Genomic DNA, 13,677 nt, shown 5'->3' with positions numbered 1-13,677 from the left:
ACCTGGTAGTGCTGGGGTGCTCTCGAGCCTTGAACCATGTTTCTGTTACTGCACAGATATCGATGTTCTCCATGCTAAGGAGAGTTTTGAGTGCGTGCATCTTGAGGTTTAGACTTCTGGCGTTGAGTAGCATTACTCTTAGTTTCTTATCCCTTGTGATACCTATGGAGGTGGGTTTGTCTTTTGAGCCTTGACTAAAAAGGCACTATGGGGGTAGCAAGAGCCTTTGCCAATATCCAAAAGCCCAGGGGTGACAGGTGCAAGCCGTCCCTAGTGAAGCATCATGGCTTGTCGAGCATGTCATCCCAGGCTGACAGGCATTGGATCCCCTTTGAATGACACCAACACTTAAGCCAATTGTTGAAATTGATCATCTTGTCTTCATATTGTGGCATCATTCTTGGTGAGGGTAAGATGCTACTCAAGGTCAGGGTCTACATGCTCATAGAGCTCCTCTATGTCTCTTTTCATGTAGTCCAGGGAGGTACGTCTCAGGTCATTCACACCAGCATGGACAATGACTGAGTCATATTTGTACTTGCCTTGGAGTGACCTGAGTGCTTGTGTTATGTGGCGGATCCTAGCGCCCGACAGGCAGCTCACTGTGACCTTCTCCTTGTTCAGCCTGGTGAGCGGGACGTCAGTGTGCCTGACGATAGAGTCACCTATTACAAGTGTATCAGGTGTGTTGTTTAGCCTTAAGGGCTGTGACTGTTTGGCACACTAACTTTGTGAGCTATGTGTTGCACGTGTTTTGTTTTGGGGTAGCAGTTGCTTGGGTGTCTGCTTTGGAGGTCTCTGCTGCTTAGGCAGATTTTTATTTAGAGCCTCCGGTATGTTTTGTGTGTTTATGTGTTTGGTTTGTTGTCGTGGTAGGTCTATGTGAGACTGGAATTGTAGTGAGTGTGGTTTCCTTCTCCTCCTGACTGGTTACGCCAGTACTGAGCTGAGAGAGCTTAGCCTCCAGTTTGGCTATATGGCTGCATCTCTCACATGTGTTGGAATTTGTTGGGAGGAAGAGAGGGTTGTCTGTGTACATGAGGCAGTTGTAACATTGCCTCAAGATTCCCAGATTCACCAGCTGGACCAGAGAGGAGATTGACAACTGACCTTTGGACATGCTAGAATAGTATTGGGAATTCCTTTATAATTGAAAAAAGGGCCAATGGGGAACAAGGTACTCAAGGGGAGTTTGTGAGGGTGTAGTGCTTTTAATTTTTTAGAGCTGACTTATATAATTGCTTTAGTGAGCAAGTGCCAGGTAACTTAAATGCAATGTGTTACAGGTAACTTAAATGCAAAAACGACAAACAGTAACTTTCTTTCAAGTGAAACAAGGAAATAAGTACAGTAAGCAATGCAGATATCACTAGGGATCCACAGAAGTGCTAAAAGTCCGCGTTTTAGGTGGAGTTAGCGTTTCAGGTAAATAAACAAACAACAAGCATACAAATAAAGCTAGATTCAGCAGGCCTGGATCTAGTCTATGCTACAGCAAACAAAGTGTACCAATTTCAGTAAGAAACAGTTAGAATATGCAGGCACTATAAGCCTTTAACCAGAAATTCCCTGCTCAGAAGGGCAGAGTCCAGCCTCTCCTCCCACAAGAGTGCAGACCGCAATCCTTCTTAACGTAAAATAACTGGCCTAAAGCCCAAGTGCTTAAACAAGAACTAATACACTTTTACAATAACAGCCAAGCCACATTGCTTTGCTAGGGACAGCTTGCACCTGTCACCCATGGACCGTTGTATATTGGCAGAGGCTCTTGCTACACACATACTGCCTTTGTATGCAAGGCTAACATTACATAGCCACCTACACAGGTATCACACGGGATAGGACACTAATAGTAATGCTACTCAACAGCAGCAGTGTAAACCTCAAGATGCATGCAGTGGAAACTGTCCTTAGCATGGGGTACAGCAATATCCATGCAGTAACAGACTCCTGGTACAAGGCTCCCAGGTGCACACCATCACTGCCTGGTCATACCTCATACCATGCTTGTCGTCCCCTACACATACACCAAACCAGAAGAGGGGGGATGTATCCAAAGGCACCTCAGATACACACACCCCCAGGTTGGTGGCACAGCACAAAGCATCAGAGCCTATCCATGTGCAACTAACAGTGGGTTAGACTGCCTTCAGGTTCATAGCCTGGCACACACCACCCTCCCATACCCAGGAAACCCACTTGGCCTTCATGTCAACACTGGGAATATGACGGTCTCTACAAACACCATTATATGGGTGGACTGCAACTACCCAAACATAGAGTGTGAGAATTACTCTAGCTCCAAGACCCTATCTGAAGGGTTCCTAGCATTCATTCCCTGCATTGCTATGGAGCAACTTGTTACCACTCCCACAAGAGGTGAAAACATGCTGCACCTGTTCATCACCAACATGTGGACTATATGCTCCAGACCAGTCGTGTATCCCTCGCTGGTGGGATGACACCATCTACAACTCACACTGTATATTCACATACCACATGCAGCCCTTGCACAGAACACCACAGTCATACAGTTGTCTAATGCATATTCTATGTATTCACATGAGGCAGGCTTCGGACATGGGAACTATTGAAGTTCACAGGTACATATGTGTAGGTGGCACACACATACATCATGTGTGCATTGACATTACTGATATAATATATGTCGTGCAATATTGGGAACAACACCCCACACACATGGACAAACTGTGTGACAAAAACACACATGACGTTTGTAGGATACAACCCCCTACCTAACTATGTTATATCACTTGTGAGAGACGCAGTAGCAGAGTGTGCTATTTGCATTATTGGGAGGCTTGCTTTCTCCTGCTGTACTTATAGGGTGCTGACATCATCAGTGTTTAGACAGTGGAATATGCAGCATGTGTTGTGTTGCAGTAGTTGCCAAAAGGGACATTTCTCTTACAAGTGGAATTGCACATACACTACCCCCCCACACACACACACACATTCACACACACACACTGAGCACTTGCAGGATTCAAACCCCTACCTAACTATGTTATGACATTTGTGAGAGACGCAGTAGCAGAGCGGGCTATTTGCATTACTGGGAGGCTTGCTTTCTCCTGCTGTACTTATAGGGTGCTGACATCATCAGTGTTTAGACAGTGGAATATGCAGCATGTGTTGTGTTGTACTAGTTGCCAAAAGGTACATTTTTCTTACACATAGAATTGCACACACATTACTCCCCCCCCACACAGTCACACACACACTGAGCACTTGCAGGATTCAAACCCCTACCTAACTATGTTATGACACTTGTGAGAGACGCAGTAGCAGAGCGCACTATTTGCATTACTGGGAGACTTGCTTTCTCCTGCTGTACTTATAGGGTGCTGACATCATCAGTGTTTAGACAGTGGAATATGCAGCATGTGTTGTGTTGTACTAGTTGTCAAAAGGGACACTTCTTTTACACATGGAATTGCACACACACTACTCCCCCCCCCACAGTCACACATACACACACACACACACACACACACACACACACACACACACACACAGCACTTGCAGGATTCAAACCCCTACCTAGATATATTATGACACTTGTGGGAGACACAGTAGCTGAGCGTGGCGCTATTCAAATTACTGGGTATCATTTGTGCTCCTGACATATGTATAGTGTGTTGACATCATTATGTATGAAGAGGTATATACATCTGTTACTATCCATCAGTACAGGGGAGAGCATATCTATGCATTAACTTTGCACAGGCACAGTGGCCTACTGTACTGCGGAGGCAGACGCCAAATACACTGTGGATAGCCTTCTGTATTCCCTAGGGAGAACAGCCTAGTTTTGCACTCTACGGCCATATGTTTACCTGTCAGATGCAAGTATCTGTTGCTCATATACTGTTTGTGGGTCTTTATTGCCATAGCTTTCCCTATCTCTATGAACAACTTGTGTACTGTGGAAGATGTTTGCATATGAGTGGGATCCAGTACTTTACTTATGTCTCTGTTGTAATTTCACTGTGTGCACTGGGCAGATTTCTGTATTGTGGGAGGTTCCTGTGTTAACACATACAAATGCCAGATATGTGTTTGCAACTGCTGAACTGTGACATGGCCTAAGTGTGTGAGCATGCCCAGTTCACAGTTTCTATGGCTTCTTGACTGACACGTCTCATTTATCTAAGTGTGCGAGCATGCCCAGTGTGAACTTTCCTTATGTTGGGATCTGTGGTCCACCACATTTGTGTTTGTGTGTGGACGTCATCTATATTTCACATGTACAGTTGAGTGTTGGACATCAGGTTGTGTTTTTACTGCCCAACTGCTTTGTGTCTGAACCTAACAGACATTATGCTGTGTCTGCAGGGTTGCCATGGGATAGTTTGCATACAGTTGTCAACATCCTTTCCTACTGACCAAACAGTGTATTGTCGTATAGTGTACTGGTTCAGTACTTTCACTGTGGTGGACAGTATCATCGGTTTCAGTCCTATCACTGCTTGTAATATTTATAGTGAGCACACCAGACTGGTTGAGGGCCAGTTGTGCAGATATGACCATGTTGCATTTTGTTCAGATATGGACAGCATAGTACATGATTGTCCGACATTGTTAATGTATTCCACAACTTGTGTGGACAGTGACAAACAATGGCCATGTGCCCTAGTCCATTTGTAATGCTAGTCAGAGAGTGTTTGTCCTTCAACACACATTTACTGGTGTTTGCCATGACATATGTCAAGGTTAGTGTGCTGTGCCTCTGTCTACCCATGACATACAGGTGATATCCAGGGTACACCTACCATCTCCCATCCAGTCATCATGATTCCTCTGGATGACAGTCAATGAGGGACTCCCTGGATAACCTGTACTGGGAGTTTATTCGTGAGTGGAGTGAGCTTCTGGGTTATGGACCAATTGGTACAGCATGTCCTGTTTATGTCTGTGCTGGGGTTCAGGCCTGTCAGCTGCATAGCTCACCAGCATTCAGATTTTACATGGTGCCAAATGTCTATTGATACCAGCTTGGTCATGGCTTTATACATCAGGCACAGTTCACCTCCAGCCAGGCGGTATGACACTGTGTGGAGCTGCAGTTTGTTTAATCAGGTGACACATGGCATCTGTTACAGCTCTGTGATCCTCCTGGTGGGGTATTTGTGGGGTCTTTCCAGTTGATGCAGGTGTCTGCTAAGGTACATCCCTCAAGGGCCATTGTACGCAATTGTGAGGCTGCTGATGGATGACTGGAGAGGCACATTGACCTACCCTGACCTAGCTGTGCTTACCTTCATGATTAGGTGGGTATATGGTATGTTTCTGTAACCACTACAGACACATGTTGTCACATGCAGGATATCTATCACCTTGTGTCCCCAGGTCTCTTATTGCTCCTGATGTACTTACTGGCTTAACAGCTATGTGGTAATTTATGGCTATGTACTGTGTTTCCACAGGGGATGACTATACACTATTCTGCATTTAGCTTGTTGACATGGCTGTGGCACCACTTGTCTGTTTCTATGTGTGCCTTTTGTAGGTTGCTTGTGTCAGCTGGAGGGTCCGATATGGTGGGCAGTTTGTAGTCTTCTGCAAACCTGTTCAGACAGAGTCCTTCCATGTTGGCCTGTACCTATGTGACATATATAGCATACAAGAGAGGTCCCAGGACCATGCCTTGTGGGATGCCAGTTGTACCTGGTTTGCAGTTTGACATGGCTGCAGCATGTCTGACCAGGTTAGTTCTGTCCTTGAGCTGGTTTGCAACCCATCTACTTGGATAGGGGTTTATAGTTAGGCTGGTGAGCTTATCTGTACTGACCAACTAGGGTACTGTATGGAAGGGTTTAGCAAGGTCCAGACAGGCTGTGTGATCCACATTCCCCACATCAATGGCCTTGGTGCACATTTCACATGAGTCAGACATGTGTAAGGGGCAGGATCTGCCCTATGAAAGCCACACTGGGTAGGGTCCAATGTCTGTAGGTACTCAATCTCGTTATTCCTGGGATCCACGATCATCCTCTCCATTACTTTGCCAACCTAGATAGTCAGGGTTGAGGGGTAATAGTTTGCAGTATCCATTCAGGCACCACCTTTGTGGCGAGGGACCACTGTTGCTGTACACTGCTCTTTGGGTACATATCCTGTGGTAAGACTGATAGTGCGCAGTAGTGCTATTTGGTGTTCCATTCTTCTTACAGTACTTGTTGGACACAACCCAGGACACCATCTGGTACCATTGATGCTGTGTGGTGTCCTTTGTAGATGCTGGCTGTTACCTCAGCATCTGCAATGTCAGGGGGCCAGCACTCTGCTGGGATAGATATTTGGCAGTAAGGTGCTGGTGGGGAGTTTGCAAAGAATCTGTTAGGTTGGATGTTGGCAATGTGTGTGGGTTTGGTGTATTGTTTGTGATATTTGAGTACTGCAGAGCATATCTGCGGATTATCACCATAGTTCCTACCATCAGATAGGACAGCTGTGTGATAATCCTTTGTGTCCTGCACAGTTTGTATTGTCATAGGTTCATACTAGGCTATCTGCCCTGGCCATGTTTGAGCATGGACAGACTGTGTGTGAGTTTCGACACCCCTTGCAATGTGCATATTATGCCCATTTAGGGTTTACTTTACTAGATGTGACACAGGGATGGCCCCCAGTGTACACCTACTATCTCCCATGCACTTCACCAGATTTCTCTTGTTGAGTATGAGTGTGGAGCTCAGCCTATCATGGACTGGGATTCTGTTCCAGAGTGTAAGGAGCCTCTGGGTTATGGATCTGTCCCTCCAGCACATCCTATTTATCTATGTGTGGAGGTTCAGATATCTCACTGTGGTGTCTCTGCTGGATTTGGGGTTTCTGCAGTGGAGCATGTCCATTCATTCTGGATTGGACATGGCCTTGTACATCAGGCATACATCACCTCTGACTGGGCAGTATGCTTGTGAATTGGGCTGTGGTTTCTTCAGCCAGGTTGCAGATGTCAAATGTTTGGACCCTTTATCCTGTTGGTGAGGTACATTTGGGGTCTTTCTAACTGCTGCAGGTGTAAGGTAAGGTACATCCGAACTGGGGCATTGTTGTCACGTATGGGCCTGATAAGGGAAGAGTATGGGGGCACAGTGACCTCTCTTGATCTACATGTGCATCCTTTCATATTAAGGGGGGCAATATAGCATGTCTTCCTGGCCACCTTGGCAATGTGAGTGTCACATGACGGGTTACCGTCCACTTGTGTCCCTAGCTCCCTGATTACTTCTTCCGTACATAATGGATTGCCACCTATGTCATACTTTGTGTGTGCCTTGTTTGGTATTTGTTGAGACATTCATACTCTGCAGTGTCTTTAGGAAGGCTGGCTGGGGTTCCTGGGTTTGTGAGTGTGGTCTGTCACAGGCTGCAAACAGGGACGCAGTTTGAGCCACTCTTACTTGCCCGTGGATAGTCCATGCTGCTTCTTGCTGTGGTACCAACCTGGGGGTGTGGTTATCCTTGACAATTACTGATAGCCACACTCCTATTGTAGTGTGTTCCATGTTTTGGAGCTGTAGAGCATGGTATGAGGCATAATCTGGTAGTATTAGGGTGCTCTTCTGGGCCTTGACCCAGGTTTCTGTTACAGAACAGATATTACCATTCTCCATGCTGTGGTGGGTTTGGTCTGCATGCACCTTGCAGGTTAGACTTCTGGCATTGGGTAGCATTACATCCAGGTTGTTATCCCTTGTGCTACCTATGGTGATGGGTTTGTGTTTCCAGCCTTACCTATTCAAGGCACAGTGGGGGTGACAACAGCCTTTGCCAGTATCCTCACAGCCAGGTGTGCTGGGTGCGTGCCATCCCTAGCAGGTGGGGCATCATGTCTTGCTCAGCATGTCATCCCAGGCTGTCAGCCATTTGTTTCCCCTTGCTAACAGCAATACTTCAGGAAATTATTGTACTTGATCTTGTTGTCTTCATAGTATGGCATCATGCTTGGTGAGGGTGAGATGTTAGACAGGGTCTTCATGTTTGCATATACTAGATGGTGTTACATTGCTTAACACATGGAAATCATGCCTCAGGTGGTGCTGCAGGGCTGCCTCTGTCAGATGCACATACTACACTCCCTGTACATGTTTGAGAGCAGGTTGTGTCATGTTAGGCGTCCCTGTTACTATATGAGTGAGTCAGAGAGGGGTATCATTCCCAGGGTTCCTACTGAGCCAGTGTATGTGCTATGCGTTGCCTCTTTGCCAAGGCCAGGGCATACTGGGCACACCTTCTTCTGCCTATTGGTGCAGGCTCAGGTTGTTCCTCCTCCGAGTCACGCTCTGCCTGTGATGGCCTTGGCAATGGTGGGGGGGCTGTTTGTCCCGGCCCTATGCTGGTCCTGCTGAAGCTGTTTTCGCAGAATCATATTATGTAGCATAGGACATACCATGACAATTTGGGTACATGTAGTTGGTGAGTACTGCAAGGCTCCACCAGATGTGTCCAGGCACCAGAACCGTGACTTGAGCAGCCCAAACACATGCTCTATTACATTTCGTGTTTGTGCGTGTGCCTCATTATGGGGTTCTTGTTCAGGTGTGTGTGCGTTTCTGATGGGTGTCATCAGCCATGGCTCCAGTGCATATCCAGCATCCCCCACTAGGTGACCATGTGGGATGTCCCCATTGGCAAATGTCTGGTACAGCTGCGTCAAATGCCAGATATGGAAATCATGGTAGTTCCCAGGGCAGCCAGCACACACATTCATTATTATGCCCTGGGCATCACACACGACCTGGCAGTTGATGGAGGGGAAGCCCTTGCGGTTAATGTAGGCCCTACCCCGCTCACCGGCTGGTGCTTTGATGCGTATGTGCGTGTAGTCTATTGCACCCACTACCTCAGGGTATTCTGCTATTTGATGGAAGAGATGCATATTGCTGGCCAATACCTCACGGGAATTGGGGAAATATACATGCTCACCGACATGTGCTGACATGGCATCCAGGAACTGGTGCAGTACCCTGGAGGCTGATGCCTGTGATATCCCCATCATATCACCAGTTGGTCTCTGGATGGTACCTGTTGCTAGTATTCTTAGGCCAACACATACCTTGGTTTCCACTGGGATGGTTTCCCCTCTGCTGGTTCTGTGTGTGAGGCGTGGCCTGCACAGCTCAACAATTTGCTGCAGGAGGTCTCTGTCCACTCTATAGCGATCTACTATCTCCAGCTCATGTAACCCCTGGTAGGTGACCCTGGGCCTGTACACTCTTCTCCGTCTCCTCACTGTGGGTTGTCTGGCAGCATTTGCATTGTCACCACCCTCAGCAAGTCTCCTATGTCTCCTTATAACAGCTATGGCAGCCCCTAGCATGTTTGGTCTGAGTGCAGCTTTTTCAGTTTTCAGTTCTACTAGCTTACTCCTGTCTTGCAGTGTCTCTTAAGAGAAACATACTGCAATGCTGTTTGCAGTGTTTTAAGTGCTGGGCTGGGCTAGTATTCTGCCTGTGTAATTGCCTGCTTCTAATTGTTTTCACCTGCTAGCTCTAACAGTATTCCCTGCTAGCTTCCTACTATTTCTTCTGCTTCCTTTTTCCTCTCTGTTTCTCAGGGGGGAGCAGCGCGCATACCAGTGGAAACACATTCACAGTGGCTACCACTCGCGCACACATACTTACACGGACTAGAATCTGCTTATTCGGGTTAAAACGCGCGCACACCAGCGCAAACAGGTTTCTAGATCTTTACTTAGGCTCCTACATGCTTACTCTGCCTTACACGCGCGCACTCTGTCTTACTCGCGCCTCCCAGCGCGCACACACGCGCATGCACGCACAGCAAGAAACTTTGGTGTTGGCCACAGTGTACACCTTCCATTTCTTGACTTTCCCATGCTTATCTGTTGACAGTCCTCTTTCTATGCTGTGTGATTGACATCTTTCACATACCACTTTGCTCCAATGAGCTTGATTTCTTCCTGACATTCCCCCCTGTGATGTCACCTATCTCCTACTCTTAACATTTTTGAACTGTGCATCTGAATTTTACCCATTTTGTTTTATCTAGTTTATTGTATATGTACAACAGAATTTTACATTATTTTTAAAAAATATTGTTGAGGTTCAGCGCTATTGATTGTACCAAACAAGCATGCTTTACACCAAACAAGGCATGTTAAAAAGTATGGTTCAGTGCTTGTGACCTTTTTAATGTGAATTAATTGACTATTAGGTTTACAACTTAATTAATGGGTGGAGTTTCAATTTGATTATCTATGCTATTTAAAAAGTTTTTGTAATGGACAGCTTTGTTTGCCTTGAAAAAGCCTGGTAATTACTGGGTGAAAGCGCTTGGCTTATTCTTGTTTTTGCTGTTCTGGTTTATGGACTGTGGTTATTTGACATTTCAACATTAAAGGATTTCACATACTACTGTTGGCTTCCTGAATATTTTAGTTCGGATCCTGTGTGCCTTGGATTGTGCTTTGTTCCTACTCTGTTACTCCCCCTTATCTAACTCTTACACTACACGGAATGTGCTCATTTGCTATGTGACAGTGTGATTCACTATCCTACCACTCATTTACATAGGATTGCCTACTAATGCTTAGTTACGTGTCTTACACTCAGCTTCCCCCTTAGCAACCACTAAACGGTGGCCATGTTGTTTTCTGTCTGCTAGTCCCTGCATTGCAAATCCATGCATTACATAAAACCCACATTTGTGGGTTTCAAACCTTTATTTTTATGTCTTATTTAGCGCAGCCTATTTGCGTGGGGCTGCGCTGCATTTAAACATCGCCGATCGCTGAAAAAAAATATTTTATTTCATGTTTGCATCGAGTTACTGTGCCAATGGCCACATATTTGGCCATTGGCATGCTGCCTGCTACATATGCACACTTTATTTGGAGCTGTCATGGCTCCATTGTGTTATTTGCAGTAACGTACTCAGTTGTCAACTGAGTACATTTCTGCACCTAACACGACTCTTACAAGGGCTGGTTTCAGCTTCATCGATCGCTAATCTACCTCATTTGCATGCCTTTCAGCTGCAAGTGAGGTGATTAGCATATCCACGCCCTGCCCGTGTAAGAGATGTTTTAGCTGGTGTCTTACACAGGATTCCGGGCTGTTCCTGGATCGTGATGGCTGCATGGAGTCTTACACGACTCTTAGACTCCGTGCAAGCCATCGTGAATCCTGCCCTTAAACTTTTACTTCCAGAATCTGGGACAAATCCATAAACAAGTAGGAGCACTTTTAAGAGATTAGTGCTATTAACTTTGGAAGTTTACAAAATAAGGTACCGTTAAATCACATACACTTACGAAAACAGAATAAGTGTATAACACCAATTACTGCCATTATTTATTAACTCTAATGCATCAACTTTTCTCCCCAAATTGCCATTTTTATGGGGGGATTTAGAGGGGCAGAGCAGAATTATGAGCCAAAATCAGGAACACTTGAGACATCCAAATCACAGTGTTATGTCTAAATAAATACATCAGACACAGTTAATTCCCACCTTCATTCCACTATATAATTACGGGGGTCTAAATATCATACTGACTAAATGAGGATAGGCAAAACCCCAGTCTTTTGTCATTTTTGGTGTTCTTTATCAGCGCCTGTACTGTTATTTTAGTTATTCAATGGTAACAAAGTTTGTTTAATATATACTATGCTACTTATTAATAGCTTTATGAGTAGAGATTGCACAGATTATGAATATGCATTTGATATTCATAATAATACAGAGGATCACGCATAAATTATGTTGTGCGTGGTACTTGCTAGAACACACGGAGAGTTACTGACATTTTAACTTCAGTGCACAGTGTCAGTCCCATTTACAAACTGTAATAAAAAGCAGTACTAACACATTTGTGGTATGTTACCACGAAGAATCTAATATGCTGCCGGACAAATTAATCCAGTACGTGAGACACACTTAATGAATCGTATATGATGCTACCAGAGAATGTAAAGAGCACTGGACCGCAGTAGTTCCTTTCGTAGTGAGACATATTTTTAAGGAGGAAGCGTTGTAACGTTCTTTTGACAGCTCCAGACACTAAATGCGAACTTTCATAGGAGCAACATATACGAGTGCTATCAAAGTGACAAGCGCCCTCACATTATAACAAAGAGTATTATTACTACACACCGTGTTTTGAATGCAAATTTTTGAAATGTTGTTACCCAAATCTGGGCAATATTTTACTTGAGGGCCTCACCAGATGTGCAGTAGCAAGCCCCGCCGCCATGCTATTTCGTAATCGGGCACTAATGAATATGCATTCCTTCAATAGCAACACTAGCATATGTTTCTAGTACGTAGAATCTAGTTTTAATATCCATAACATCCAATAAACCAATATAGTTTATATAGCTATGTTGTTTGAGTAAAATATCACCATACATTCTACAATTAAAACTAGAACATGCAATGCTACTAGTCCATACTGAAAAATAATACATACATACATATATAGGGTGGGTGGATGCCAAGTTAGTCAGTCAGTTAATATGCCATACAGCCTATGAGTCACTTACATCAACAGGTTGCAGAAGGCAAAAGCTATCTTAGCGGATGCAAGGACCATGGCAGTATGTGCAGCACCTTTCTACCCCTTAATAACCGCCCTTTGAGATTCCCACGCTATGAAAAATTTCACTCTGTAGTAACATTATTGCAAGGCTGTCCCAGTCTTTTGGGACTCAACTCTGGGAGAGCAAAACGATCTGCCAAGACATACTAATGCCATGGCATCAAATCCATCTTTTCTGGGATGTCCCTGATTTTTTGCTTCAGGTGAATGTGATCTTGACATAAAACAATGATAATTAGTCAGAAAGCATTGCTGGACATTACAGAGAAGACCTGGTAAAGAAGGCAAATACTTTAAAAGCGTCCTTTATTACTGTCAGTAGTAGTATTTGTTTTTGTTTCTGTCATTTTCGAGTTAAGACTTTAAAAGTTATGTGCCACACAAACCTACACCTTACCATAGGTTAATCAGACGCAGGTTCGAGACTGCCGTGTAGGTATTTGTGCCTTGCCGATCCGGATCCTGGAATGTTTACAGTACAAGGAGGGTGGGTCTCGCCATCTGTAGCTGTCACGGCACAAATCAAAGGACCCCCCACAGTCATAGGAGCATTGCTGAACTTCCTAAAACCGCAGACGTCACATTTTAAAACTGGCAACAAGTGTTTCATATTTAAATAGCTTTAGTTTAACATGTTCCTTTGCTGTTTTTGGATGTTGGAGACCGCTCTGTTTTACACATCATTTCTTTTTACCCAGCTGCCATGGATTTTGAATAATAGCAACAAACGTGAAGAGATGAGCCACATTTTTCCAAAGCACTTTATAAATTTTCGGAACAATAACAGTAAAAAAATTCATACTAAATTTAATAGGGATATTTTACTTCTCAACGGCTGATCAGAATGCCATGTCAATCATGGCTCATTACATATGCAGACCTGATCGTCAATCATTCGTGACACACCCACTTCTGCGCGAAACGCAAGGTGAGGCCTTCAAGTAAAATATCTCCCAAATCTGATAAATGAAGGGGTGCTGTGCGTACCACATCCTCAGTGTTGGTTTTAGTGTTATAAACTGTACAGTATAATGGAGTTCTGATTATGTATCGTATCCAACAACAGCAGTAGGCATGGTTAAAAG

The sequence above is a fragment of the Protopterus annectens genome, chromosome 8.part1 (assembly GCF_019279795.1).
Source record: "Protopterus annectens isolate FY-2018-M chromosome 8.part1, PAN1.0, whole genome shotgun sequence".
Taxonomy (NCBI): Eukaryota; Metazoa; Chordata; order Ceratodontiformes; family Protopteridae; genus Protopterus; species Protopterus annectens.
The sequence above is the reverse complement of the archived record's forward strand: the minus strand, read 5'-3'. Positions refer to the sequence as shown.